The sequence below is a fragment of the Corvus kubaryi genome, unplaced genomic scaffold (assembly GCF_017639235.1).
Source record: "Corvus kubaryi isolate FWS band 111438036 unplaced genomic scaffold, C.kubaryi_AGA036_p1.0 37397, whole genome shotgun sequence".
Taxonomy (NCBI): domain Eukaryota; kingdom Metazoa; phylum Chordata; class Aves; order Passeriformes; family Corvidae; genus Corvus; species Corvus kubaryi.
Genome location: NW_024581136.1, coordinates 5,821,414 through 5,847,848, shown reverse-complemented (window position 1 = coordinate 5,847,848; position 26,435 = coordinate 5,821,414). Strand labels below are relative to the sequence as shown.

General features: G+C 37.9%; 1 protein-coding gene across 4 annotated transcripts in view; it reads right to left on the bottom strand.

Annotated features, from left to right (window-relative positions):
* The window catches only part of DAW1 (dynein assembly factor with WD repeats 1), a 247,791-nt gene that overhangs the window by 73,460 nt on the left and 147,896 nt on the right, over window positions 1–26,435 (bottom strand). For 3 of the 4 annotated variants that reach the window (XR_006018444.1, XR_006018443.1, XR_006018442.1), the window contains exon 14: window positions 19,237–19,308. The gene's annotated coding sequence lies outside the window, so the exon portion shown is untranslated. Of the gene's footprint in view, window positions 1–13,404; window positions 13,474–19,236; window positions 19,309–26,435 lie in introns of all 4 variants that reach the window. The other variant, XR_006018445.1, reaches the window with a different exon arrangement.

Here is a 26,435-nt window from a genome sequence, read left to right as displayed (position 1 = left end):
GCCAATACAACCCAACCTCTTTAACAGAACTGAAAAAAAAATTCTGGATCAGAAAATGGCCAGCTTTCTTGACGAAATCATGAAAGGAGATCTGTTGCTTTTCTTCTCAAGATACATCTGGACAGAGCAATTATCATGTCCCAGTTGCGTTATCTCAACAGATATAGAACTCACTAAGGCTTTTTCCTAGCTCTCAGAACTGGATTTGCTGCTTGAATTAGAACTCAGCAAAATTATGGTTTTTATGTCTTAAGTTACCATCCAATATGAAAACCCCATTGTCTACACAGTAATACCTGTAATATTAGCTCTTAGAGTAGCTGAATTCTGAGTTACAGAATTTCCATACGTCAAAAGTGCTGAAAGAAGGATACAAAATTGTTTCTGTAAACCAAGAACTGTAGACAGTGAGAAACGTTTGGGTCCACCAGTGCCAGACTTCAATAAACAGGAGTGAGTTCAGTGGAGGGCAAACTGGGCTGGAACATTTTCCCTTTGAGGAGAAGCTGAAGGAACCTGGCTTGTCAAACCTGGAGAAGAATAGGCTTCAAGCAGGACTTTGGAGCATCCTTCCAGACAACCTTATCAACAACACACAAGCAGGCTCTTCACAACAGTGCAGGATGGAGGGAGGAAACAGTCATAAATTGAAACAAGAGCATTTCACACTTAATATAATGGGAGGAAAAGCCTCAAGGACAATCAAACAGTGGAACAGGTTGCCAAGAAAGGCTGGATGGTCTCCATACTTGTTGGTCTTCATGACCAGATTGAATAAATCCATGAGTGATCTGATCTCATAGACATCTTAGCAGGAGGTAGGATAAGAGATCTCCTATGGTCTCTTTCAACCTGAATTACCTTATGATCCTATGATGGCAGTTTCATGTGTCAAGATTAATAGTATTTTGCAAAAAAGAAAAAAAAAGAAAAAAAGAAAAAAGATACATCACTACTTAGGCTGCAGTATATAAAACAAATGAAATAGTATGTAACAGGGCAGAACTGAAAAAACAAATTACGACCTTCTAGAAGGATTAGATAAAGGTTTAATTTAGATGCTAATTCCACCAACTAGCATGTTTATGTTCAAAAGCAGGGCTGTTCCCTCAGCTTATTAGTAGTATATTTGCATGAAAATGTGATCTATGCTTCTTCACCACTCACTCATCTGCTCTTCCTGATTATGCCTCATTTGAAGCCACAGTCTGCAAATAACTGTTATGCTACAGAGAGATGATGTTGAGTTCAAGTACAGAAAAGTTGCAAGAGAAGAGAGAGTACTTAGAAATTTTTTTTTCCCCATGAACATTTGTTTACCCATAAAAACTTGAAAAGAAAGAGTAAAGGAAAATACAACTGAGAATAAAAAAATCCTGCAGTCAGATAAGAACCTTTCCAGAAGGCAAAAGCAGCTGGACCAACCAACTCCCAAAAGAGAACTTATCAGAAAGATGGAGAAAGACTTTTCACAAAGGTGACAAGCAACACAGCTTTGAAACTGGAAGAGGAAAGATTTAGTTTGGATCTAAGGAAGACTTTTTTTACAATGAGGGTGGTGAGACACTAGAACAGGTTACACACAGAAAATGTGGATGCCTCATCATTGGAAGTGTTCAAAGTCAAGTTAGACAGGGTTCTGAGCAACCTGAAAAGGCGATAGATATCCCTGCTGATGGCAGCGGGGGGTCAACAAGATGATCTTTAAAGGTCTTTTTCAACCCAAACAAATTTATGATCCAATTAAGAGATGGGATTAGAATAAACCTTGCCTCCCCACACAGAAATGTCTTTGCAAATGCATTTGCTTTGTGCCCATTGTCATGGGTTTACCTAAAGTGAATACTTGCTAAAATGTTTGCTTGCATGACGGAAAATTCTAACCTCAAGGGAAAAACTATTCCTTCTTGGGAGGTATACCCCAGTATTACATTAAACGATGTATTTTGGATAAGAGCAAAATAGCTCCGAACCCTTCGAATCAGCTGGCAGAAGCTGGGACTGCTGAGCAAACCAGTCTCTTCCTGATCTGCAAAACTTTTCAGAGCACTCAGAAAGTCTTAGAGTAAGCTTGGCTACCAGTTTTACAAAAAAAGGGTTTCCCTTTTCTTACTGCTCTGTTTATTGCACACTATAAATACTTTAAGAGTACAAAAAAGCAAAAGATTATAGTTTCTTGAATATTATGAAATACAATGATTTTTCTGATCCACATATGATGTCTACATGAACAGTCATAAATTTCTTTGAGAATTAGGGGGTTTTTTTATTAGTTTTTTCACTTACTCATTTTTTTATAGAAGTGAATTCCTCCAGAAATATTTTTTCAATACTTTCTGGTGTTTAAAAAAAAAAAAAAAAAGAAGTTGAGAATTACATAACAAATAAAGAAGTATTTGCAATGGAGACATAACACCACCACTACTTTCTAGTGATAACATATAAATCCTAAAGGCTTTCAGAAGTTTCTAATCCAGAAATAAAATTGGTATCACCAGTATGAAAAAGGCAATGTCTGTATTGTCTTTCAGAACTATGTCTTCTAGTCCTACAGCATATCCTTCTTTCCAGTTTGCCAAGCATGCTGACCTAGATTTTGAAACAAACAGGATCTAAAAATAGACTATTTGCTAAAATAAGTGTTGCACAGAGACCTCTGCAGTCAGCAACACTCTAAATCTCATAAGAAGGACATTTTGCTGTAAAAACATGGCATTTTTGTGCCAAACTTCAGCTTAATGCATTTCATTTATGAAAAAGTGTTCTCTTTATTTCAGTGTGGTAAAGTGAATAAGGTCCTAAAATACACCAATAATGTTGTGACATTTATATTAAAGATTTAGCAGAATATATAAAGTGAAATCTTGGCTCCACTGATATTCATGGAAATGTTGCCATCAACATTGAAAGAGCAAAGTTTCCATTCAAAGAATTAGTTCCCACAGACAGATTCTAGAAGCTGGCCTGAAAAACCAGAACTAACCTTCAGGTCCTATCTTTTCAGAAGTGGGCTCTAATTTCTTCAGCCCCTTTTTTAATAACCACTATCTTTAAAACTTTTGAACATGATTACTTCATTTTTTCCTTTTCTTCAAGTTTGGCCCCTGGGCACAGTGGAAGCTAGGGCATACCTCAAACATCTTAACACTGAAGTCAACAAAAGCTCTGTCAATTCTTCCTGTGTGGTGTTATATTCAGAGCCATGGTCCACACAAGCAGTATCCTTTGAAGAATCAACATCTTAACTCAGAGAAAAACACAGAAGAGGTGATTCTGTTTTCTCAAAAGACTTACTTTCATTTGCAAACCCTTCTCATTTCTTGATCAGAAAACCCTTCTGACAGTAGGGCTTGACATAAGTAGTATTTAAAAGTTCACATCCCCAATTACCCACTTAAATAGTGGGCAACTGTAGCCCAGAGCTGAGCTACAGAACTTTTTGTCTGTTTCTCTTCCAAGGTAAAAGAATGGCTTCTTTCAGTGCCATAGGGAAATTATTATTTCTCCTTCCACTGGCCACTAAACTCTTTATTTTCCAGTGACTTGGAAGCCCATTCAAAAATAATACTAACTGCACAAGAACTTCAGCTTGTACAAATTAATTTGGCTCCACTGAATTTATTGAAGGATCAACAACAGGACCCAGCAGAATACTTATTCTGGCTGTTTTAGATGTTGCATTTAGTTGAGTATTAATGTGATTATGGCTGATACTTGTTCTTGCTGTTTCTCAGACTCAGTTCCTTGCTGTGAGAAATATCTGATGCACACTAGTGGTTCTAAATGAAGGTGTCCACAGTAACAATAGGTGTAATGAAGCCAATATCAGAGGCTGTCTGCTGATTCAACCAGAGAACATCTGACCCCTGCTACCAAATTGGCTTTATCTTATCTTTCTTTTTTTTTTTAACTTCAGTGTCTGCTACATTCAAAGTGACCAAAAAATGTCACAACTCAGCAACAGTGTTTACATCTTCCTGGTTGTATAAGACTAGTTTTTCCCCACATTAAGATAAGGCCTTCTCCCAGGGACTTCAGCGGAGCCAACTGTGTGGCCCATTATAGCTGGGACAGGATCAGCAGGATTTAGCCCAGAATTGTTTCTAACAGATACACAGGACACCAATGCAGTGGGCTGGGCTAAATCGTGCAAGAAAGTCAATCTATGTCAATGCTTTGACCACCATTGCAATTTTACTACAACGTCAAATAGCTGAATAGTTTCACGCTAATCCAGCAGTGATTTAAAACAGGAACTTCTTTCTATCAACTTATACTACCCTTCTGGAAAAAGAGTAGCCCAGACTGTAGCCTGGGCAAATCAATGCCAAATTCAAATTATTTCATACCAGCTGGAGCTTTGACCCAAGAGCTAAATTTCATTTTCAGAAATTTCACATTAAAATGTCACATAAAATATCACACAGCATCCAAAGGGTACAGTGAAAGAATAAAAGAACTGCACATTCTTTAATCCTTCCATGCATTCATGCATGCACACAGACCCTCTAAGCACAAACAGATGCCTGTAAATGAAGTGACATGCCAGTGAACAACCCAGACTGCGATCAAGGTAGGAGCCCAAGTGAGCCTAAATGTGCAGGCAGACTGTAGGAAGCTCCCCTCACCAGCACAGAAAAACACAGGAGGAAAAGGGAAAAAGGAAAAGCATTGTCACAATAAGATTAAAAAACCCAACCAACCAAAAAAACCTATGTGGAATTACTCCTTGCTTCACAGTCAATCTTCCTAGTGTGAACCTTCCTAATGTGAATGAAAGCCCTACCTTTCCCAAGAGCACACACATCCAGTTCTTTGCAACTCTTTCTGATTTTCCCAGGTGGAATTACAAACTGTTGTATGTTCAAACGTGTGGAAGAGTAATGCTGCCAGGGATCTTGCCATCATCAACTCAGCTGCCTGGGAACTTTGTAAGCCTTGCAGAGAGGATATTCCAGGGCCTAGCACCATTCAGAATGGAAGATGATCCAGTAAATTTACACCATGGGAAGGTGGCATCTTTAACCCTTTGCCCAAACGAAAAAGCTGTAATGATGAAAGGTTGAGCCCTAACTTCTGTATGCTGAGATCCTGTTCAGCAGTTTTGGGGATGAATTTTTCTTGAATGTTGACCCTAGGCACTAGTTTGTCCTTTTTTTCAGATTTCCCACATACATTTCAAGTCCTGATGAGACCTATTATGAACAGAGCAGTAAATGGTAGTGCTGGAGATAACAAATGGCTGAAGCCCACCCAGGAAATCCAGGAGGTCCAGAAGGGTAAGAGGAGGACAGCAGTGTCAAGGGGGAAAAGAGTCAGAAGAGGACAAAGGTTCCAACAAGAATGAGGAATAAAGGCAAAATAGGAAGCAGAGATTTTTACTTGTGGAGAGGTACCTCTTGGATACTTTTTGTGTCCCAAGCAGTGATATTTGCTAGGAAACCAAGGGTCTGAGTCTAACCACTCAGAAGAAAGATTTCAATGATTGAATGCTAGCAGCAGGTAGAAATTCAGATTTCACTTATTTTAAACATAAGCTAGTTTTTAAATTATGTGTTCCCTGGGAGAAAACAATTCCACATTCCATTTAGGGACATAATTGCATCAGCTGGTAGTTTCTGAAAGCAGAATCTATTCTTTTTGCCAGTGTCTTCCTTGACAATCTATCATTTTAACCAATGCAATTAGGGTGAGAGAAGATTGAGTATTTTCTGGGTTTAGTTTCAAAACAGCTTCTAAGTAGGTCATGTGAATCACAGTGTCTGCCAAAAGGTCAAGTTAGTGTTATTTAATCAAATGTGTCCAGTGGGGACAGTTTGCAGAAGTCACATACAAACACTTCACCACACATCTGCACATCAATATGCTTTTTCTAAAATATATATCCTTTTTTCAGCCCATGAAAAGAAAACCCTCAAGAAAAAAACATGAATTTTAAAAGAAAAAAAGATTGCCTGTTACATGGTGTTACTGGTCAATTAATAAAACATCTAAATCCATCCCATATATCTACAAAAGCAAGCCAATCCTGACAAGTGGCTAGAACCAATAAGAAATGAAGCAGCATTGTAACAGATGTTATCAGAGTTGACACATAGTTATTTTAAAGAATCTGTTTTTTTAAATTATAATATAAATACTTTAAGTTTCATATTATGTATATAAAAATCTGAGAGATTAAAAAAATGAAGATTCAATGAATACAAAAAAAAAAATCATATTTTTGCATGTTTTTCCCTCATGGACAGCAAAATTAATGCTTTGCAAACATGCTAATTTAAACAAACCATTTATGTGAATGTGTTTCACAAATTATACCTTAAATTATTTACAGTATTATATACCAACGGCTGTACTCATTTATTTTCTATAGGGAAAACTCTCTAAGCACCATCTATATGCATTATGTTTTTTAGTCACATGCAAGTTTTTCTTACCATAATTAATTTGGCATTACAATTACAATGAACATGTAGCTGCATTTGCCAACTCCTCACCTGCTATCAAATTAGCTATTTACCTGAAACAAGCAGAACTGCTGATCCTGGCACTAAAAGTAAGTAAATTTTAAACTCACCCTCCTAATGGCAATAACTGCCACACTGCCTCATTTATCTCCTTTAGTTGAAAAACAACAAAAAAAACAACTCCCAAACAAACCCCCCTGCCACTTTCAAGTAACCAGCATAAAGCCACATCCTGGAGTTTGCATTCAAAGTCCTTTTTCCACATCAGTTAAGCTTAAAGAGAAGGAAGGCTGCCACAATCTACCAAAAGCAATGCATTTATTTCTCCTTCGTCCCATGGATTTGCTGCAGATATTCCAATAACCAGTAGCTAAAACCTTAAAATTAAGGACCTTGTCATTAAGTGTGGTCTAAGCAAAGAACTAACAAATATGCTGCAGATGGTAACCACAACATGCATAAAAAAGTAGGAAGTGTGGCAAGTCAGTGGGTTATGATCCAGGATGTCTCAACATGACAGACTCATTCTGAGATGCCACAAGAATATTCCCCTGCAGAAAGGCTGTTTCCTCTGAAGCAAGGTCAAACACTAGATATCTCATGGAAGTTAATATACTTGAGTTCTAGGATTTTGACTTTGAGCCAAGTGGCATCTCTGCATGTTTGCTGACTTCCCTCTGTCCTGCAAATCATGGCAACATTGTCCCCGTGTTGAGCTCAATAGTCACTCCACCACTGACTTCAATACATGTATGATTAAATCCCTCAAGCTTTTTTCATAATATATTCTTTACATCAGTGAAAGGATCGATGTGGGGAACACTAATCTAACAACTCTCAGTACAGCCAGCACTTTCTTTTAATAATTAAGAAGCTCAGCATCCAATTCATTGCTGATGGGAGGGCTACTGCTCCGAAAACTATGTACACAATTTCTGCATTCAATTCCATGTATTTCTTCATCACTCATTTAAATTTAAGTTTTCCTGCCAGCAGCTAGAGCACATGTTATATGCATACAAATAGGTGAAATTGCAATTCCTATCACATCTGGCAGAAAAACCATATTTGTGAGGATTTTCTGGCCTTCACATCAGCATGAGTTGGCAACTGAGAAAACATATTTAACATTTTCTTTTTATTTACTAAACTGTTTTGATACAGAAATTCTGCAAAAGATCTGACATCAAATTATCATATTTAAACAATAAATTCAGTGAAGATATGAATTTTATTCAGCAGAGCAAAAACATGCTCAAAACACTTTAAAAACAAAGAGCAACAAACAAGTCCCCAGATGAGTCTCAGCACATCCTGCAAACTGCCTCTTGTGTATATCTACGTTTCTGGCAATTCTATTTCAGCTTTAGAGAAAGAACATGAAAAAGTTTAGAAGAACCAAAGTTTAGAAGGCTGTCAGCAGACACAAAGAAACCTTTCTGTATTTACTCTATCAAGAGAATATCAGCAGCAGCGGTTTATATGATCCTCATCATTACATAGCATTAAAAAAAATCCCAGAAACATTTCAGTGTCTATCCTTGGAGCAAACAAAAATAAAAAAATCCCTTGTATAACTATATACTACTATCAGAAGAGATATTTCAAGTTAGCGCAATAAAATACTCCCAGGATCAAAGCAGGGATTAAAAAATATTGTAAAAATATTAAACACTGTATTTTTTTTCACAACACTGACCTCCTCCAACTCGTAGATGAGTAGAGCCCAGTAGAGACGCACAAAATAGACTGACTGCACCTCTATGTGCACTGAACTGGAGCACTGACTGTGAACGTACATTGCTCAGTACACACACACAAAGTGTCACAGCCCCTGCCACTCTATAACCACATCTTTTTAAGATTTCCAGTTGACTGAGTGAGTAGGTTTACACCTATTTTCTCCACTCCCTTCCCTACACACACCTAAATCCACACATTTCAGCAGGTTATGGTTCTCTGTCCTACAAACTGTGACTACTGGGATATTTGTTTTACTTCATCTTTGCACATGAGGGAGGGGGCAGGCAATAAACTTAGGCATTAATCCTTCTTCTGACTGAAAATGAAGTTTTGTCTCATTGATATCATTGGCTTCATGCTGTGCAGTTCACAGGTTTCTTCATATCTGGGCAACTGGTATGAACTCCCACAGGCAAATAGATCAGGCCCAATTCAACAGGACAGAACAGATTTTAACAGTAGTGCAGAGAAGTTTCAAGAAAGATTTAAAAGAATGATATGTAAGTAAGAGTGACTAGTACTTAAAAGTTTTATCAAGAGACTAACACTGACATGTGTGAAGTCTTCCCTGCATAGCAATTTTCATATGTCAGGACACCACTCAGGACAATTTTAGCAATAAAACGAAATCTCAAGAGGGATGTTGGGATTTTTCCCCTAGATAGGCAACACAACTTACATAAGCAGTAAACAGCATCCTTGACTGTTTTCAAGACTGTTCTCAGGATATTTGTTCAGCTTTTAAGCAGTTCAGACTACTAAGTACGTCTCAGTTTTGATTTTGGGGTATTTAGGATTTTTTTGTGTATATAAATAAATATAAATATTATTCTATAAAGCTGTCTTGATTTTACAGTTACTCTAGCCCATACCTTATCTTAAAAACACAAATATTTGTATGTAAGCCAGTGACATTTGTCTTGTGTTTATTACTCAATACAGCTGGCAATGGCTGCATGAGTAGAAAGTAAAATGGAACAATATTTTCATCAGCTACACAGCAACAAACATAAAACCCACAGATGATTCCTCAGAGCTTTCTTCAATGGGAAAACTCCAGGAGTTTCTTTGACCACTTGAGGCAGAGAGATTACAGATCATTTTCAAGTGTGTAGACTTGACCTTTGTGCTTCTTCTATTAATTTACTTCATGACTTAAGACTGCTTATTTAGCCTCATGAGATGGAGCATTTTGGTATTCAGGTTCTGTGATGCTTCTGTTCTCAAGACTGGAGAACTAAAACCCACTCATACACTGAAAAACTAATTAAAAAACACAAGAAACCTAAACACTCCATTTCGCAAATGGAACTTTTTCTGAAACTCTTCTGGATTACTGCCCTAGCATTATACATTAATTTATTTCATTAGAAGCTTTGAAATATCATAATGGGTGGAACTACAGAAGTGAACAGCTACCATAGAGGCAACATAGAGCAGTCTGCAGAACCTGGCAAAATCAGACTGTAATTTGCAATACTGATAGCTGCAATAATTAAATAAATACATGGGGTTTCCTTAATACTGTGTACAAGTGTATTTGATTCTGTTCTCAACAGTTCTGCTGTACATTTGATCTAAGTCAATAAATCCAGAAAAATAGGAAATTTTGAAGCATGGACTCATTTAAATTTTTTTTTCAAAATTACCTTATCTTAAAGTTGTTATAACTCCCCATGATTTTACATTTATTTAGTGCTTTACACAGACTACAGATAATTAATTCCATTTTTTTCAGGAAGAAAATCTTTGGTCTCAAGCACTACTTTCCAGAAAAGTCTGATATGAAAAACACTGTAATTATTAGAGTCTGAGGTGAGTTTCTGAAATAACCAGGTTTTTGCATACCTAAGTAAATCTTTCATTTCTTTAGCAACATCCACACGTCACTCTGCCTTGCAGAATTATTGCATAATTTATAATGTTATGAACTTTGTAGGTAATTGTTTCCCACTCAATTGATGATGTGTTCTGGAGGGTTGACTGTTCCACTGATACAAAAAATTATTTCCTCTTCATGGTTATCAATGAGTGCCAGGTCAAATAGACAGAAAACTGCCAGTCATCTATCTTGTTTGAATATTGAGAAAAGTGAACTTGGGGGTTTTGGTGATGGGAATTTTGTTTGTTTCTTTGCTTATTTGATTTTTCTTAATACCAAACACCTACAACATGTTATTTCTTTGAACAGAGTCACTTCTGGAAATCTTTGAAAAACATTTTTGAACAAGGAATTACAACAGTTTGTTTTTCAGAAGAGTCAAATGGCAAAAGCTCAGGAATATCTGTTTAGGCAATCCAAGAATTTATCACCTTTCAAGTATATTTTACTTCTTATTTTTCAAATACATAAACAGTTTTCCATTAGCTTTTGTTCTACAAAGCAGGTTGAGAGACATTTGACAGGATGCTCTTTTGTCATCACAGACGTAATTAAAACCACAAAAAAAGAAGCAATTTTTGCAAGCAAATTGCAGTTTCCTATCAAAACCAAGACAAACAACACTGCATTTGCAGAGCTTTATCATCCATCACACATAAGCAAGGGAGGATAACAGAGTAAACACCATACTTTTTATACAGAAGTGCATCCTACCATGAAAAACTGAAAACAAGAATGCCTTCAAAGTACAGTACATCCTTTGTCAGCACAACAATAAAAATGAACAGCAACAACTTGATGCTAGATCTGGCAATGGGGTGGGATGATGTGCTGTTTGCATTGAAAAAGTTGTAGCACTCTCTGTTCAAGGCATATTATTAGGAACACTAAGCTTTCAATAAGGCCAACGAAGAACTCCACAGTACAACTAGTAAGTGTTAGGCTCCAAAAAATGCTCATACAGTGAAAATGCTTGTGGAGTTACTGAAGAATAACAGCACATTTTGATGTATTTTTCCTTACAGCTTCTCTGTAGGCACAGAAAGGCTGTTACATCTGTTTCTAAGAAACTAGAAACAGAATGGGCAACAAGGTGGGTGACTAAGGGTCTGACATGCAAAACTGGAGAGGTATCTAAAGGCTGCTAAAAGATCTAAGCAGTTCAGATACCTTTTAACCATTTAAATTATAGGAGTAGAGCAGTATTTAGAAGATATATATTTAAGTGTTCATTGGTTTTTTTCTTCTTTTTAAGGTAATTTTTTCTGAATTTTTCTTTTACATGACTAAGGGAAGTTTTAAAAGCCTCTGTTGCTGAGCTTTGTCTGCCTGGATGATCTATCTATTACTGAGGAAATAATATCCTGTGATAGTCCTGAACTCTTCTGATGTCTGCCAGGTTGCAGGCAGGGTGTGGTTCTGCAGTTAAAATAGATGGGATGGATATTCAGAGGGTCTGTGCGACTGACACTTTTCAAGAACACAGGAGCTCTGCACATATGGGTGCACCTGTGGTGTAGCAGACAGGACAAAGAGCAGGTGAGGAGTAAAACATGCAAACCTGCTTGCTTTCCTCGAAATTTTCAGATGCAGCAGAGCACACAGAAGGTGCACAGAGCACATTGTTACTGCCACAGTGATTTCGATAGGTGAGCTCCACTGCATTTAGAACAGATTCCATGACCCTCGGCACTGAAATCCTTCTCTATATCAAGCTAAGCTATTTAGGGCTGGCAGCAGAAATGGCATTTCATCCTCTGTGTTCCCTTTCCTTTCTGTAAGGGCTCTGAGCCAAGCTAACTAATCTAACTACCACAGCACAGAGGAGATGAGCACCAGCGCACAGATTGCAAATCAGATCACAGAATCGTAGAATATGTTGAGTTGGAAGGGACTCATCAGGGTCATCAAGTCCAACTCCTGGCCCTGCACAGGACACCCTAAGAGTCACACCATGTGCCTCAGAGCATTGTCCAAACACTTCTTGAATTCTGTCAGGCTGGTCCTGTGAGCATTTCCCTGGGGAGTCTGTTCGGTGCCCAACCACTCTCTGGGTGAAAAACTGCTATGGTACTGCGTGCCCTTGAAAACAAACAAACTCTACTGTTTGGCTTGGAGAATACAGCATACACTAAAGACAGGCAGGAAATTCAGGTAAGATCTGTGAAGGAATACAGGCACGAATTTGCTGAAAATTGCTGTCTGGCCATTCACGGGACACATTAGGAGAGCTGGCAGTTCCTGAGGGAGGTATGGGAGGGCTGTAAAGAGAGCACCTCAGACAAGAGCAGCTAAATCACAGTATTCAGGACTTGGATTCAGCTGAACCATGGTATTTAACATATGAGGATGCCTACTATCTTTTTAAATTAGAGTCCTAGATTTTGCAATGGGTGCAGAACCACATCTGCATGCAGTTGATGGAGCAAACCTTCTCCAGGTATCAATGCTAACAAAGTTAGCCTCCTAAATTTCAAAAAGAAAGATCTTTCTAAATGTAAAGAAAAAAGGAAAAGGCCTATTTGACCAAGAAGCATATCACTGTTCTGGCTAAATCTGCACTACTCAGATAAGGGAGTTGCATTTCAGTAGCCACATGTTTAAATAGAGTTGAGGATTTCCACAGTGTAAGGCATATCAGTGCTAATAACTTGGCACAAGTCAGCATCTGTTATCAGAAAAAACAGCCCATTTGCTTCCATTCCATAAGTTTGGTTTCAATATGCCTCACCTAAATTACATGCAAGACAAATTTGCACCAAAATGATACAAAAATGCCAGTCTATGCAGAGGAGTATTAATAGCAGTGATAGACACAGCACCACAGAAATTAAGGTAAAATATATCCATTTCACTTAGGGATCCAAACCACTGAAAAAAATCAGCACTAAAAGAACTGCCTATAAGCCCCTCCAACTATCCTCCTTAGTGGATTTCACTCAAAGGGATAAAAAAGATTTCTCAGTTTCAAACTGTTACCTCCTGAGTTACTAGTCAGAATAACACTCCAAACCAAGGAAAAATAGCATCCTGATGTTTCAAGCACTCACCTGAAAGACAGGATTCTAAACTGTATCTCTGACACTGTCACCCATCTTAATCTTGGTCATTATTAAGCAACTACAGTTCAGCACTCTATGGTTTGTGTGTATATATATTTGTGTGTGTATATATGCATTTGTTCATCAGTCTCAAAGTCTGCAAACACCTTCCAAAAACAGTATGTTTGATTTTAAACTGCAACATACATTTCTCTCTTTACTCCCAATTTCAGCCCACAGTTATAAAATAGGAGTACTAATCCCTTCTTACCAGTTTCAGGGTTGTGGAGGTTAATTTATTAATGCCCATGAGATTGTCTGAGGTAGCCAAATCGAAAGCCTGGGTAAATGCAAACACATTAGATCAGCAGGAATGCTTTAACTAAACTACAGCCCCAATACATTACTCAATAAAGCAAATCAAAACACTGTTTTAGTGGGAAACCACTACAACAGCCAAAGAATATTTATAGAAGTTTTACAGAAAAAAAAAAAAGTATCAGCATTTACCCGTGCATATACAATGATAACTATTTTCTTAATAACTTTGTATTCATTTTGCTGAATTTCTTTGTTCCATTTTAAAGTCACTCCCTCCTAGCTAGGCCTACTTAAAATAACTGAGAAAACCAAGTTTACTTCTCAGTATTCACCACAAAGTTTACTGCAATTTACAATGCAATTAAGGGCTTTTGTTTAGAAGAGCCAACTCTGATTTTGAAGGTATGGTCAGGGTGTTCACAAATACAGAAAGGTTATTGTACTACCTGTCTGCATTAAAGTATAGGAAAAGGACAGAAAAGATTTAGACTCATTTAAATTAATGATTGGTATGTAGCTAGATGTATCACAATATCTCAAACACATGGCAAAAGTAAAAAAATACTAATAGGAATGTTCTCTACTCCAATGCTCTTTGATTAAACAGATAAACATATGATAGGAAAAAGGCTGTAGGTATAGAAATGATACAGTGAAATACCCAGGGTTTTTAAAAAAAATATTTATCTTAAGGAGTACATGTGATAAATCTTCTTGACAATACAAATTCAGTGTTAGCTCATTGTTACATATAAAGTCAGCTGTGCTGTGGACAGAATTAATTCTTACCCTTCCCTCAATATAGTTTAAATCTGCTGGTGTTTGACTGAGTTAAATACCAACAGTAACTGAGCCTTGCCCTTCCACACACAAGTTTTGAGTGTGCTACCTGAGGCACAGAGACGTGTTGTAACTGATCTGGGACCTCCAGCAACCACAGAGACTCTCACAAGTCCCTTGTCCTGGTCTCAGCTCTGTGCTGAAGCCCCCAGCCGATGTGCAGTGACTGGGGAGCTCTGGTGAGCAGGGTGAGGCTGGAGCAGTGCCCAGAGGCAGAGCCTGGGGTTAAGCTCTGGTCCAGCCATGGGCCCAAGGTAGCAGTGGGCACGGCCAGCCATATCTTGCTTCCAAGTTGCCTGCAAGGAGCTCTGCTCTACACTAGAGCCACTTCTTATTCTTATTTGTGTATGTAAAAATCTCTGTGGGCCTCACTCTAAAAAAACGTTTACAGAACTAATTAAGTGGAAACTGCTACTGACCTTTTAATACTAATTATTTCTGACAGTGTTCTAGAATAATTAAAACAGGAAGAGTGGAGCTCTCAAAGAAAACAGCTGTAGTGTGCTGAAATGCTATACCTTCCACAGCTGCCTCTCCTGCCCCGCAAGGACTTTTTCAGCCACAAATGCCTGTACAGAGCAAAGTCACCACACTGGTCTCTATTCCTGCCTCCTCAGTGCTCGGCCCAGGAAACAAATGCAAAATGCCCCTTTGTTCTGCTAACAGCTTTACTGACTACAAGGAAAACTGAGTTTGGGCTGACTCGAACCAGGGACTGGCTGATCTTGCAAGATGGACATTAGAGAATCAGATTTACTCTGTACTTCAGAAAAAAAGCAATTCCAGCAGCATCCCTGCCCCCACCAACCAAAGCATCCAGTCCATAGCACAGCCACATCAAGGAAACTAGCTCTAAAGCAGAGAAACTGAACAAAGCAGTAAACCCTCACATTTTTAATGATGTACAGCAATTACACAGGAACCAAAATTTCTTTATGTCAGTAGATTGAGTAAAAGCCAAAAGGACCACTTATTCATTACTACTTTGCAGTCATTTCATACTTTGTTGAACAACTTAAAAGCCTTGAGAGAACAAACAACTGGCAGTTTTGCTTTGAAAGGTTAAGCCCAAAAGGGAATTGGAGCCTGAGGCAATAACTTTACTTTCTGAAAAATATACATTCTGTGGATTGTAATTAGAGCTGTGGAAATAACTGTTTTGTCAGCCCATAGGCCAAAAGAAAAAAGGGGAAAATAATTCATTCAAGGTCAGCAACACTGCCTCTCTGTACAATCATGACAGAGCAGAAATGTCCCCAGTCAGGAATAAAAGCTCCATTCGCATGGGTGGTCACTCGTAGACCTAGGTAGGATTTGTCATCTAGTCCATCACGTTCTTTCTGCTCAGAAAACACCCAGGTTCCTGAGGAGGCCATGACTAAAACACTTTAAAATGTGTGTATGATTGTTTTCCACTTCATTATTCATTTGCTCTCTTCTGACTTCTCCCACCTTTCCCCTTACAACAGCAGCTGCTCCCCAGTCTACTGTTTAGGTTTCTTGCTCCTCACTTTTTAAATCAGTATAGATTTCAGCTCAAAAAATGGGCTGAGATGCACACTGCTCATTGATCTGAACATCTGCAAGGACTAATAACTCCCACAGCATGGGATGATGCAAGCATGGGATAAGATGACCATCACAATCAAATTATTTTGACTTTAGGTTTCTTATTTTGCTCCTCCTTCTTGCTGTTAATGCAGCAAATTTATTTGATTTTGTTATTTTTATTAGAAGCAAAGATCCATCTCAAATTTCCTCTGGTTTTCAATATTCGTGTCATTAAATTTTTCTCCCATTCTTCAATTCTACTGCTTAAATGCCAGCATAATCCAGAGCCTGCCACTGGATGGAAAGAATGTTTAAGAAAAGATACAAAAACTATGGGCTTATATGAGCACTGTCAACAACTGTGAACCCTTATTGTGACTCTACCTTTATCCAAATAGCTGTTCCTGGAAGCATCCTTGAAACCCTGCTTGTAAATACTGCATTAGGGCTTCTAAAATATGTGAAGAAATTTTGGTTAGTCCATGACATGAACTTTCATTCTTTATTCCTCCACTAGGGCACTATACAGATGTAACTCATTCTTTATACTTGTTTTTTGAATGAGAGAGGATGTTCTTCCAAAAAGACTTAATCTGATCGTTATTTGAGCAGGATGAGAGGAGAAGTGAAGAGCTGTATAAATCTTAGTGAGAAGCCTGGTCCCGATACAGAGACTGAATTTGTTCAACTACAGAAAAAAAATCGGTAAAAGTTTGGTCTGTGGAGCACCACATGTAAAACAATTTCATATACAGATTTTAATTTTGAAACTCACAAAATTTTGGTTCCTTCTCAAGTTTCAACCTGTTCTGCTGCTGCTGGGTTTTTTTAATCCACAGCCTGTAAAGTCAAGTGCCAAATCTATACAGTGCCATGTCCTCAGACACCATTAGTATTTCAGCCTCCAGCACTCCTAAGGTTATATGGTTTCCTCTGCAAAATAAATTACAGCTCCTGTAAGCAGCTACTTGTTGGTAGAGGAAAAAAACCAAAGAAGTATCAGTTATTTAGGAGAGTCACTGTTTACCAAGGAGACAGCTGCTCAGCAAAGTTGAAGATGTTTGACACCATCATGGAGACAATCATCAAGAACAGAAGTTTTAAACACACTTCCCAGTGTGGTAAGTAATCTGTGGATATTTGATCCAGCTTTTATAGAAAATACTGCACAAGATACGCTTTTACTCTTGTGATATAGAATACTGAACAGCATTCAATAAGTTTTTCACACTGCTAACCTACAGGGCAATGCAATGTGAAACAAACATGTTTTGTTCCAAATTCCTGATCTATGTTATCCCCAAATGCTGAAAAGAAAATCAAGGGTACCAAGAAATATTTTCCTCATTGTTAAATATTCTCTTTATACACTAACAACTATTTGCTTACTAAGGTGAGAAAATATCCCTGCTCTCCAAATGGCATTACATTTGTTCATAGGTTAGAAATTAAATAATAAATGTGGTTTAACTGTCATTTGGTTTACATAAACATAAGTACTTATGAGTGAAAAGCAGTGCACCTTTATTGTAATTACAACACTCTTAAGTGTATAATTAAAAGGAAATACAGCAATCATTCTCTTGTTTCTACATAAAAATCAATAAACATAAGAATAAAGAAAGATTTTTATAGGATCACTACATGAATTGCAGCACTCTACTTTCTTTGCAACTGATATATTTCTATGACATACTTTATTAAAATTTGTATGTGTGCTTATTTGTATTTAAAATTCTGTTCCAAAGTAACTTCAAGATGGATGCCCATGGCAGCAAGCTCCTTTAACTTTGAAAAAACAGTAGAATAAGGAGTTTGGGATTAATTTTTATCCAGTATTTGAGTACAGAGACTTTGTACATCCAAGTTACGCCCTTAATCCTAGCAGGCATTTTGAGGAACACATACTCTTGCAACAACTCATTTGATCTGATGAATTTTATTCTCTTCAGAAAAAAATTGCCACATATCTGTGCCACATGAAAGCTGGAAAGTGCTGCAGGGTTACCTCATAATAACAAGCAGCAATGAAACCCTGTAGTTTCATCCTAAAAACTTCTAAATATATCTAAAAAGATGACAAAACACATAAAATGCTATGCTGGAATGGCACAGCATCAGGTGTGAGTTGGCAGGGACGAGACCAAAACACCAACAGAGGCACAAGGGCATCATGGCAGCCTAGTAAAGCAGCTGTGATTCAGTAAGGCCTGCATAAATTCCTAATAAATAATTGATTTAAAAATAATTAAACAAACACAACTGTTTCAAAAATGAGAATTATACTTTGATGAGAAAAGTAATGTGATATTACATGTTCACCTAGCTGAACTCACATATTTTCCTTTACCTTAAAAACCTTAAACTAAGTAAGAAAAGTCTTCCTAAATGAATAAAATCTACTCTAGGCACATTCAGAAGAAATCCCCTTCATTAAATTCAGCTTCTTCACATCTATGACAAAGCTGAAAGCCACTATATCTTTCACTGTTTTTTTGCGTAGCAGAAGTAAAACTAAATTTTGAGCCAGACGAAGATTTTTGAAGTTCAGATCTGTGATTCAGACCTATCTCCTATTACATGCTCACAAGTAAGTACCATCATATGAAGAGGAAAACAGCAAGAATTATAAAGCAATGGGATTTCCTTCATTAATCTTTGAGAGCACTGAGGCAAGAACAATTCCATCCTGCAGTGCCTCAGACAAATTGTCTAAACTTGTGAGATTAGTGCTGGTTGCAACATCTTCCTGTTAATAATTTTCTGGATTTCTATCTGTATTAATACTTCCAGTGAAATTAATTAAAAGAGTTAGAAATTTATTAAAAGATGATATAACCAAATTAAAGACTATCAATTAATAATTAACTAATTCATCATTAGCCTGAACTAGTTGCATTTACAATATTATTTTAGTAGATTCACTTCACTTTTGAAAAAACCAATCATATTGTCAAGAAATTTCACAAAATTACTGAACAGAAGCACTCTATTATGGCAGCAGCCTCATTAATTCACTCTAGGGACAAAGAGTTTTAATTCACTTTAACAGAACAATAATCACAGTTGAAGCATATGTGTATATAAAAATTCTTAGTAGCAAGACCTTAGCTTTGTATTTTTACCTCAGGTTCTGCCTGGTAAATGATGAAAGATGATTTGTACAAGCTGTTCACTATTGGAATAGTTAACAACCATTTTTCTTCAACTTTTATTTGCTGACATCCAATTTTAAGCACAAAAAATATGACAGTTTGCCTAAAACATGATCCTGAAAATATACACACAATTACTTGAGTCCTTGGATATTGAAGAAGTTGTTTGTAAGCATGTGGTTTAACATTAAAGCAGACCTACAATGTTGCATAAGACTTAAACAGTGATGACTTACCTTATTTAGGCCTGAGTTTCACTTCTGCTTTGTCTTGACTGAAATGTGGAGCAAAAGGAGCTTCAAGGGCACCTGCAACACCCATTTAACAAATTCAGTAAGCAGAGAATTAACATGGTCCTTGAATTTTCAAATTATTTGCTGAATTGTGATCTGATTATTACATTTTGCAGGAGTTCAAACTTACCTACATAATATATGGCATCAAATTCTGCTCTTACCACAAGAGCCAGACGGAACAACTTTTTTTCTCTCAGACATGAGGACACGCAGTAATTTGCTAGAAGCAGCAGGATTGGGCAACAAATAGTTCTCTCTGGGCATGAGCTGGGATGAAGGGGGTCAACAGCACTAGGTTGCTTTGAGCCCACTCAGAAGTTCTTTATTTGGCAGCAGAACTGGTTTCTCCTGCCTCAAGGACGCTCTGCAGAACAAGATCTCATGGGGAGTAGAGGGAGGCTTGGGAAGATCAGCAGTGCTCCAGGGAGCAAATAATGCTTCTGGGATATAAGAGAGAGTACCAGGGGTAGAAAGCATCTCTTGCCTTGTTCCTTTCCCTTCCCAAGGCTGACCTCTCTACTGCCATGTATGTTGTTCCTCTTTTTTGAATGAATAAAACATCTACTGCTACATCCAAGGTCTGGTTCCCACAAAGAATTTATCCTATTTCTTTGCCTCCTGTCTTCTGTGCCTCCTTACATATGCCATTTCTCCTATGCCTGTCTTCCTAACTGTATGAATTAGAGAACAGATTAGGGTCTAGAAGCAGTGAAGTTTGTACCATATACCATATCTGCTCTTCTTGCACCACTCTGTTAGATTTAAGGCAAAGGCTCTTACACTATCACCCCTTTCCTGTTCACAGAGCAGCAGACTAGCAGCACACCAGCAAACACAACACTGCTTAAATTGGGTAAGTACCTACCTCCTGCTACTATACTCAAAAATAGTTCTGATTCTACCTGGAGCTTGTCTTTAACATATTTTTAACAGCAGAGCTCTTCAAACAGACAAGTACTACACACTCTGGGTGCATGTGTCAAGAGATGAATGGAACAGTGGTTTCCTACGTACAGATGTATTAATAATTTTTGCTTCCAAAGCAGACAAAAAAAAATTATAATGGCCTCTCCCTCAAAGCACCTCAGGACAGAAAGATTTCTAGAAGTTGTGTAAGTTCTTCTTTCAAATTGAACAGTTTGGCCTTCAGAGAGAACATCAGACCAGATACCTTTTCTGCAGCTATGCTTGTATGAAGGTAAACCAGTCATAATTATTCCCTGCAACACTGGTGGGCTTTTATCTGCCTTTCTCTTATTCTACTGTAATTGGTTGCTGTTTGGATGCTCAGTTTTTTTTCAAGAAACAAAAAAGTAGATCCAAGTTGAAAACCATATCCCTCCCTTCACCTCAGGGACTACTCAGAATGTTGGTTAGAGGAGGGTTTACTGTGCATGCTCATTATTTCTATATAATGATTACCTTCTTCTGCCAGGGCTATCTACAGCTACAGTTTAATTTAATTAGCTAATTAAACCCAGGTTGCCCCAAATCCTGCAAATCTCCTGCAAACCAGAAGTTCAGGAAGCTGAGTTACCTGATTTGACTCTGCAGTGATCATATGAGAAAGCACAGGCTTAATTAACAGTGGAATAATCATTTGGTTCTATCCATGTTCATTAACAGTCTCAGTCTGTCTGTTAGGGACATCAGGTAGCACATTGTAAGACCCACAATATTCTTGTACCTCATCAGGAAAAAAGAGAAGTAAAAGCAAAATCCAAGAAAATCCACCCACATAGGTTCTTTTTAGTATTTTCCCCAAACAGCAAACACTGTGTTAGCTGAAAGGATGAATGTATGTGACAGAAAACTCTGCTAACATTGCAGAGAAGCAAAATGAGTCTGAAAAAAAATGGTACCAATTAACACCACTTTGTCAGTCTCTTACAGCAGGTGTGGTACTAGATGCCAACACAGCCTGAACGTCGCACCTGCTTAGGTCTAATTAATACCATTAAGGGATTAGTGTTTAGCTCACACACACAAATACACACAAAACATGGATCCCTGTGATGTGCTTTAACTTTAGGGCTTCAGTGTAAGTTTTCAATCTCATTTTATGGACAATAAAGGCTGAAAAGAATGTAGATGGGCTGGTTTCAGCACCTGAAACCGCTTTTCCTAGAAGAGATCACTTGACTTCCTGCCAGTTGCAGTGCTGCCATCAGTATGCTAAATGTACCATGTGTCTTCTTAAAATAGAAGCAGCTTCTGCAGCCCTGGCCCAGCAGGCAGCATCTCGGTTGTTCTGAGCTGATTCATCTGATCAGGTGTCAGAAGCTGAATATCAGACCTAAGCTTCTTCCCCAGCTAATTGGGATGACAGCACTGCTCATTCCCTTGGCCATAACAAATGAGCAGCAGTGGAGGAAACATGATTCAGGCCACCACAACACACCAGGTCCAAAGCGTGGGAATTGTCTTTATAACTGGAGATGACCAAGTCCTACTAAGGAGCAGAACAATTCCCAGGAAATACATATATATTTTTTCAGTATCAGAAAGCCAGATTCATAGTACATTATGTAAGAACCACTTACAACCCATTTCTTTCTCCCTTATCCCCTGGGTGATTTATAAGTCAGAATATGACAAAGCTAATGGCCAAAATACACAGAAAAAGTCATGCACAAGGTTCCTGCCACAGTCATGTGGGAGCAAAAGCCTTGTGTTTAAAATAAGGGATAGCCTCTCTGCTGGAGAGAAGAGTAATATTCAAGAAAACTGCATTTCAGCTCATCTAATTGACCTAGTGGCAGCAGAAAGGCAAGACAAAAATATGGGTGAAAGAGAAAAAAAGCAAGGGAATCAATGGCATGTATTCTTTGACTACCTACTCTTTTGTGATTAAGAAAAAAAAATAGGAATATACTGATGCCCTAATATGCAATGGTTCTCAAGCTCTATTCACTCCATTTTCTCCTGGGCTTTCAGGAACTGGCTGATTTACAGAGATATGGAGACTGTTTTAGTACTAAAGGTGCAAAAAACAGCAAGATAATTGTAATTCTAGTCATTTATTGCTATTGCTTTGAATGTTCTTTAGTGTTACAATCAAGAAAAACAAGCCATAAACATCTGCATCATTTTTTTTTGTTGGGTTGGAGTTTTTTTAAAATATATTTCTCCCTAAAGCTAACGGAATCCATCAGCAATAATGAAAGAGAGAATTGTAAACATCTTTCTGATGACTTTCAGTAATCTGAGACAAAGAAACAGGCAACAAAAAGGTCTTGGAAATAAAAGCAGAGAAACATCCAAGACTTTCACCAGCACAGCCCATTTGGATATTGCTTCTCTTAGACTGTTAGCCAACATTAATGAGAGCATTAAATAGCAAGGGAAAACAACAAGAAGAAATCAAGTCCCAATAAAAGCCTCAAGAAAGAAGGCCATTGATAAAATGGGTATAATGACACATTATCATCCAAGGTCAGACTGAATGTGTAAGCCCCTCATTGCAACAGGTAAACAGACCACATTCCAACACAAAGCCCAGACAGTCAGCAGCTTTCCCCATGGCAAATACACCAGCCAGCACAAAAATAACAGTCTTTACACACCCTGCTAGCCTTGCTCTTACTCGGAAACTCTCCATTTCTCATGTCCACATCAGCAGGTACAGGGTACTCCAGCTACACAATCTGCTGGCTTTGATGGTGTGTACAACTGCAGGTTCTTTTGCCCATTACTGACATACTCTGCCACCCCTTAGAAGTGATCTCTCTTCCACTCATGAAATAGCAGATCACAAAATCTGAAAAGACTATCAAAGAAAGGACTTTGAGTTCTTATGCTGCTTATGCATATTTCCCTTTCCCAGCTAGAGCTGGCAGCAGACAGGCTTAATTCAACTCCCCTTAACTGCACTGGCAGCTCACTTAGATTCACTGACTTCAGCTGGAGCAGAATTAAGAGAACAGTGGATAATTCAAAGCTTAGAATTCTTTTTCTCCCAAAATGTGTGCAATGAATCTCTTCAACCTAACTCATAGGCATACCTTGGAACTTACTGCTTTTCCTATCATGAAGGCAAGAAAGGTGTTAATGTTGATGTTTGACACCTTTTAAGATTTTCCTTCTAAAATATTTATCAGTACAATTCCATGGAGAGCTGCACATTATTGTGTAGTTTTAGGATCAGCTTCTAGTAGTAGTTTGGGAAAATTACAGCTAATTAATATGAATAGCGAATTTGCTCTCATGTTCAGTCAGCTGCAAAATTCTATTCTTCATTTAACATGAAAACACTGATGATTTTTCTACCAGGGAGCAAATATAGGGCCTTTCCCAAAGAGCTTTAATGGATGAGATGAAGGATAAATGTCTGAAATAGATAAAGGAAAAAAAAGGCGGGGGGGACGGGGGGTGGGAAGGGAAAGAAGAGAAGGAAAGCAAAGGCTTGCTGTTTTTCCCAAATGCTGGTGTTTGCAGCAAGATATTGAATTCTTCTAAGACACAAATTATGAGTAATTAGGACAATTCTCATGTCCTTCTTGTGCCTATATAGCACTTATGAAAAAAAGATATATTTCTGTGACAGAACATAGAGTTCCTGTGCTTCACCAGAATAAATAAGGAAGAAAACAAAGCACACCAGTGCTCTTTGGAGACTGTGTCTCTCTTGTATGAATTCCAGTTACCTAATCAGCTCATTTTAAGGCAAATGACTGCAGGTAGCAACCCCACATGGAGAAAATAATCCCCAAGCATGGGAATGCACAACAGAAATTCAAAACTAGTAGCTGGACATTCACTTGAATACTGCATTAATAAAATCTTGCTAAGATTGATAAGATTATCAATCATAACATTGTTAATAACATTGCTTTGGTCAAACCCTAGGTTTCCTATTAATTTATTTTCTAGATAAATCTGCTGTTGATTTGCATGAAAAGTTACTACATGGAGAAACCCTTTGGGTTTCTTTTCTTCAGCTATTACGTGTAGCTTTCAAATTAACACACATGCCTTTTCTTAATTCATTTTATCACTTATATGTAAAGAAAACGAATATTTTGAGACAAGATCTACTGATTCTCCCAAGGAACAAATGCATTTCACGGCTCTGACTTTAGGTCCATGTTTGAAGTACAACACACTGTGCAATAATTTTGAACAACAAACAGAGCAACCGAGGTACAACAGACACAGAATAAGCTTGTTCTAACTCAGGTAACCCCATACAGGGATGTTGCAGCCTAAATTGCAGAACAAGCACTGCCAGCCTCATATAGCACCCCAAAGCCCCAGGCTATCCATTGCCACTCATTGGTGAGGAAATCCAAAGTATCTGGCTTTGGGATAGCTCAGGGAGGCCTTGAGCCATTTTCTCTTTGTACCTCCCATTTCAGAACAGCAAAGCCCCTATGCTGGAGATCTCCTGGAGCAAAACCTGAACAGATCTACACTGGAGCTGGCTGCAGCTTGTGGCTCCACAGGGCTAAAATGCATTGTTTTGCTTAATCCTCACTGCACAGATGCTGTTGCAGACATTAAGTTTCGATAATCTAACTAGAAAATGCTTATTGTCAGCTGTGGTGCCAGAACACTGAGGGAGTGAAGCAGAGGGAGAATAACTAATTTAAAATGCTGACTCCAACTTCAGTTCTGGCTTGCTCCTCTCCTTTTCTTCTTTGTTTGCATTACCAAGACAAAATAAGATTTTTGTGTGTGTTTCTAGTTTTTGCTCAACCACACTTTTGAGAGAAAGGAAAAAAACCTATTCTTCACCTACAAAATTCACTGGCTGATGAGAAGGATGCTAATGGTATCCTATGGCCTGTTGAGAAGATGAACAGCAGGATTCACTTCACCCACACACACATGCAGTAAAGATTCTTCTCCCATTTTTTCTTTATTACCAACCAGTGACAAGCCCACATTTCTCTCTCTAGGTCAATTGGGATGGCTTAGGACCTTTGACTCAACAAAAAGTAGTTGAAAATCCCGTTTGGCTTTTCTCAAGCTTTCAGAAATTATATTAAAGTGTCTTTCTGCTTTTGCTCCTCTATAAATTTGTAGAGTCAGTGCTACATCATTTTCCCCACTTTCATCAAAGAAATAGGAATGCAGCTATCTTTCTTCTTTTTGTGGACTTGACCCTTTGGAGAAGAGAGTTATTTACACCATAGTATTCTAAAATTATGAAAGTTTCCTATCTCATGCCTCTTGTAGAGAATGTGAGGTGTTCTTACCTAATACAAATACAAAATCTGCAGTTTGGGTATTTCCATGTCTTAACATGCTGATAACAAGAAATTGTGATTTTTTTCCATCTTGCACCAGAAAAAATTGTACTGCTATTGTAGCAAGTAAATGGAGTTTTTGTTTTGTTTGGGTTTTTTTTTTAGCTATATAACCATGCCTGTATGTTGTGTTGACTCGAAAGGAATACATGAACAGAAATAATACTTTGTGTATTTCAGTTGTGTGTGGCCATACAAATAGAAATTAATAAAGGTCATGACTTGCAAAAAGCATCTTATCACTAGTTTAATGAAGTATATAGGATCCTAGGCTAGTGTTATTCTGCTTTTCCATTATAACCAAAGAGAAATAAAAATGCATACTTTAAAACCCATTAATGTTTTTCTCTCAAGCACATACATGCACACATCCTGAGACCAGAACCAAAAAACTCTGCTGATCCCAACCTTGTCATGTTCTATGAAATCTTACTTTAGTTGTTATTTTTGTAGACTATCTCTGCACCCATGTAGCATTTTTCTATAGATATTATGGATTTCTGTGGCAAAACATCACGGACACTTCCCTGACAAGAGCTGGTTTTCAAACAAATATCTATTTCAGAATGGGAATATGGCAAAAAGAAATTTTCCCCCTTTTGCTTCATGGCATGTTTCATTCTGAAACCCTAATCTATTTTCCATGATAGCAACATCACTGAACTTGAGTTTTGCTCTTGTCCATATGACTGGGAGGGAGATAATGAAAACAAAGCCCAAAAACAAACATCCACCACCACAAAAAAAACCCCCAACAACCCACAAACAAAAAACCACTAAAACTCTGCATTAACCCTAAACTAGTAGGGTTTCCAGGCAACTCAGAATTTTGCTTTTCACCTTTACCACAGGCTTTTACTTCAAAAAAGAGCAAACTGTTTTTAACTG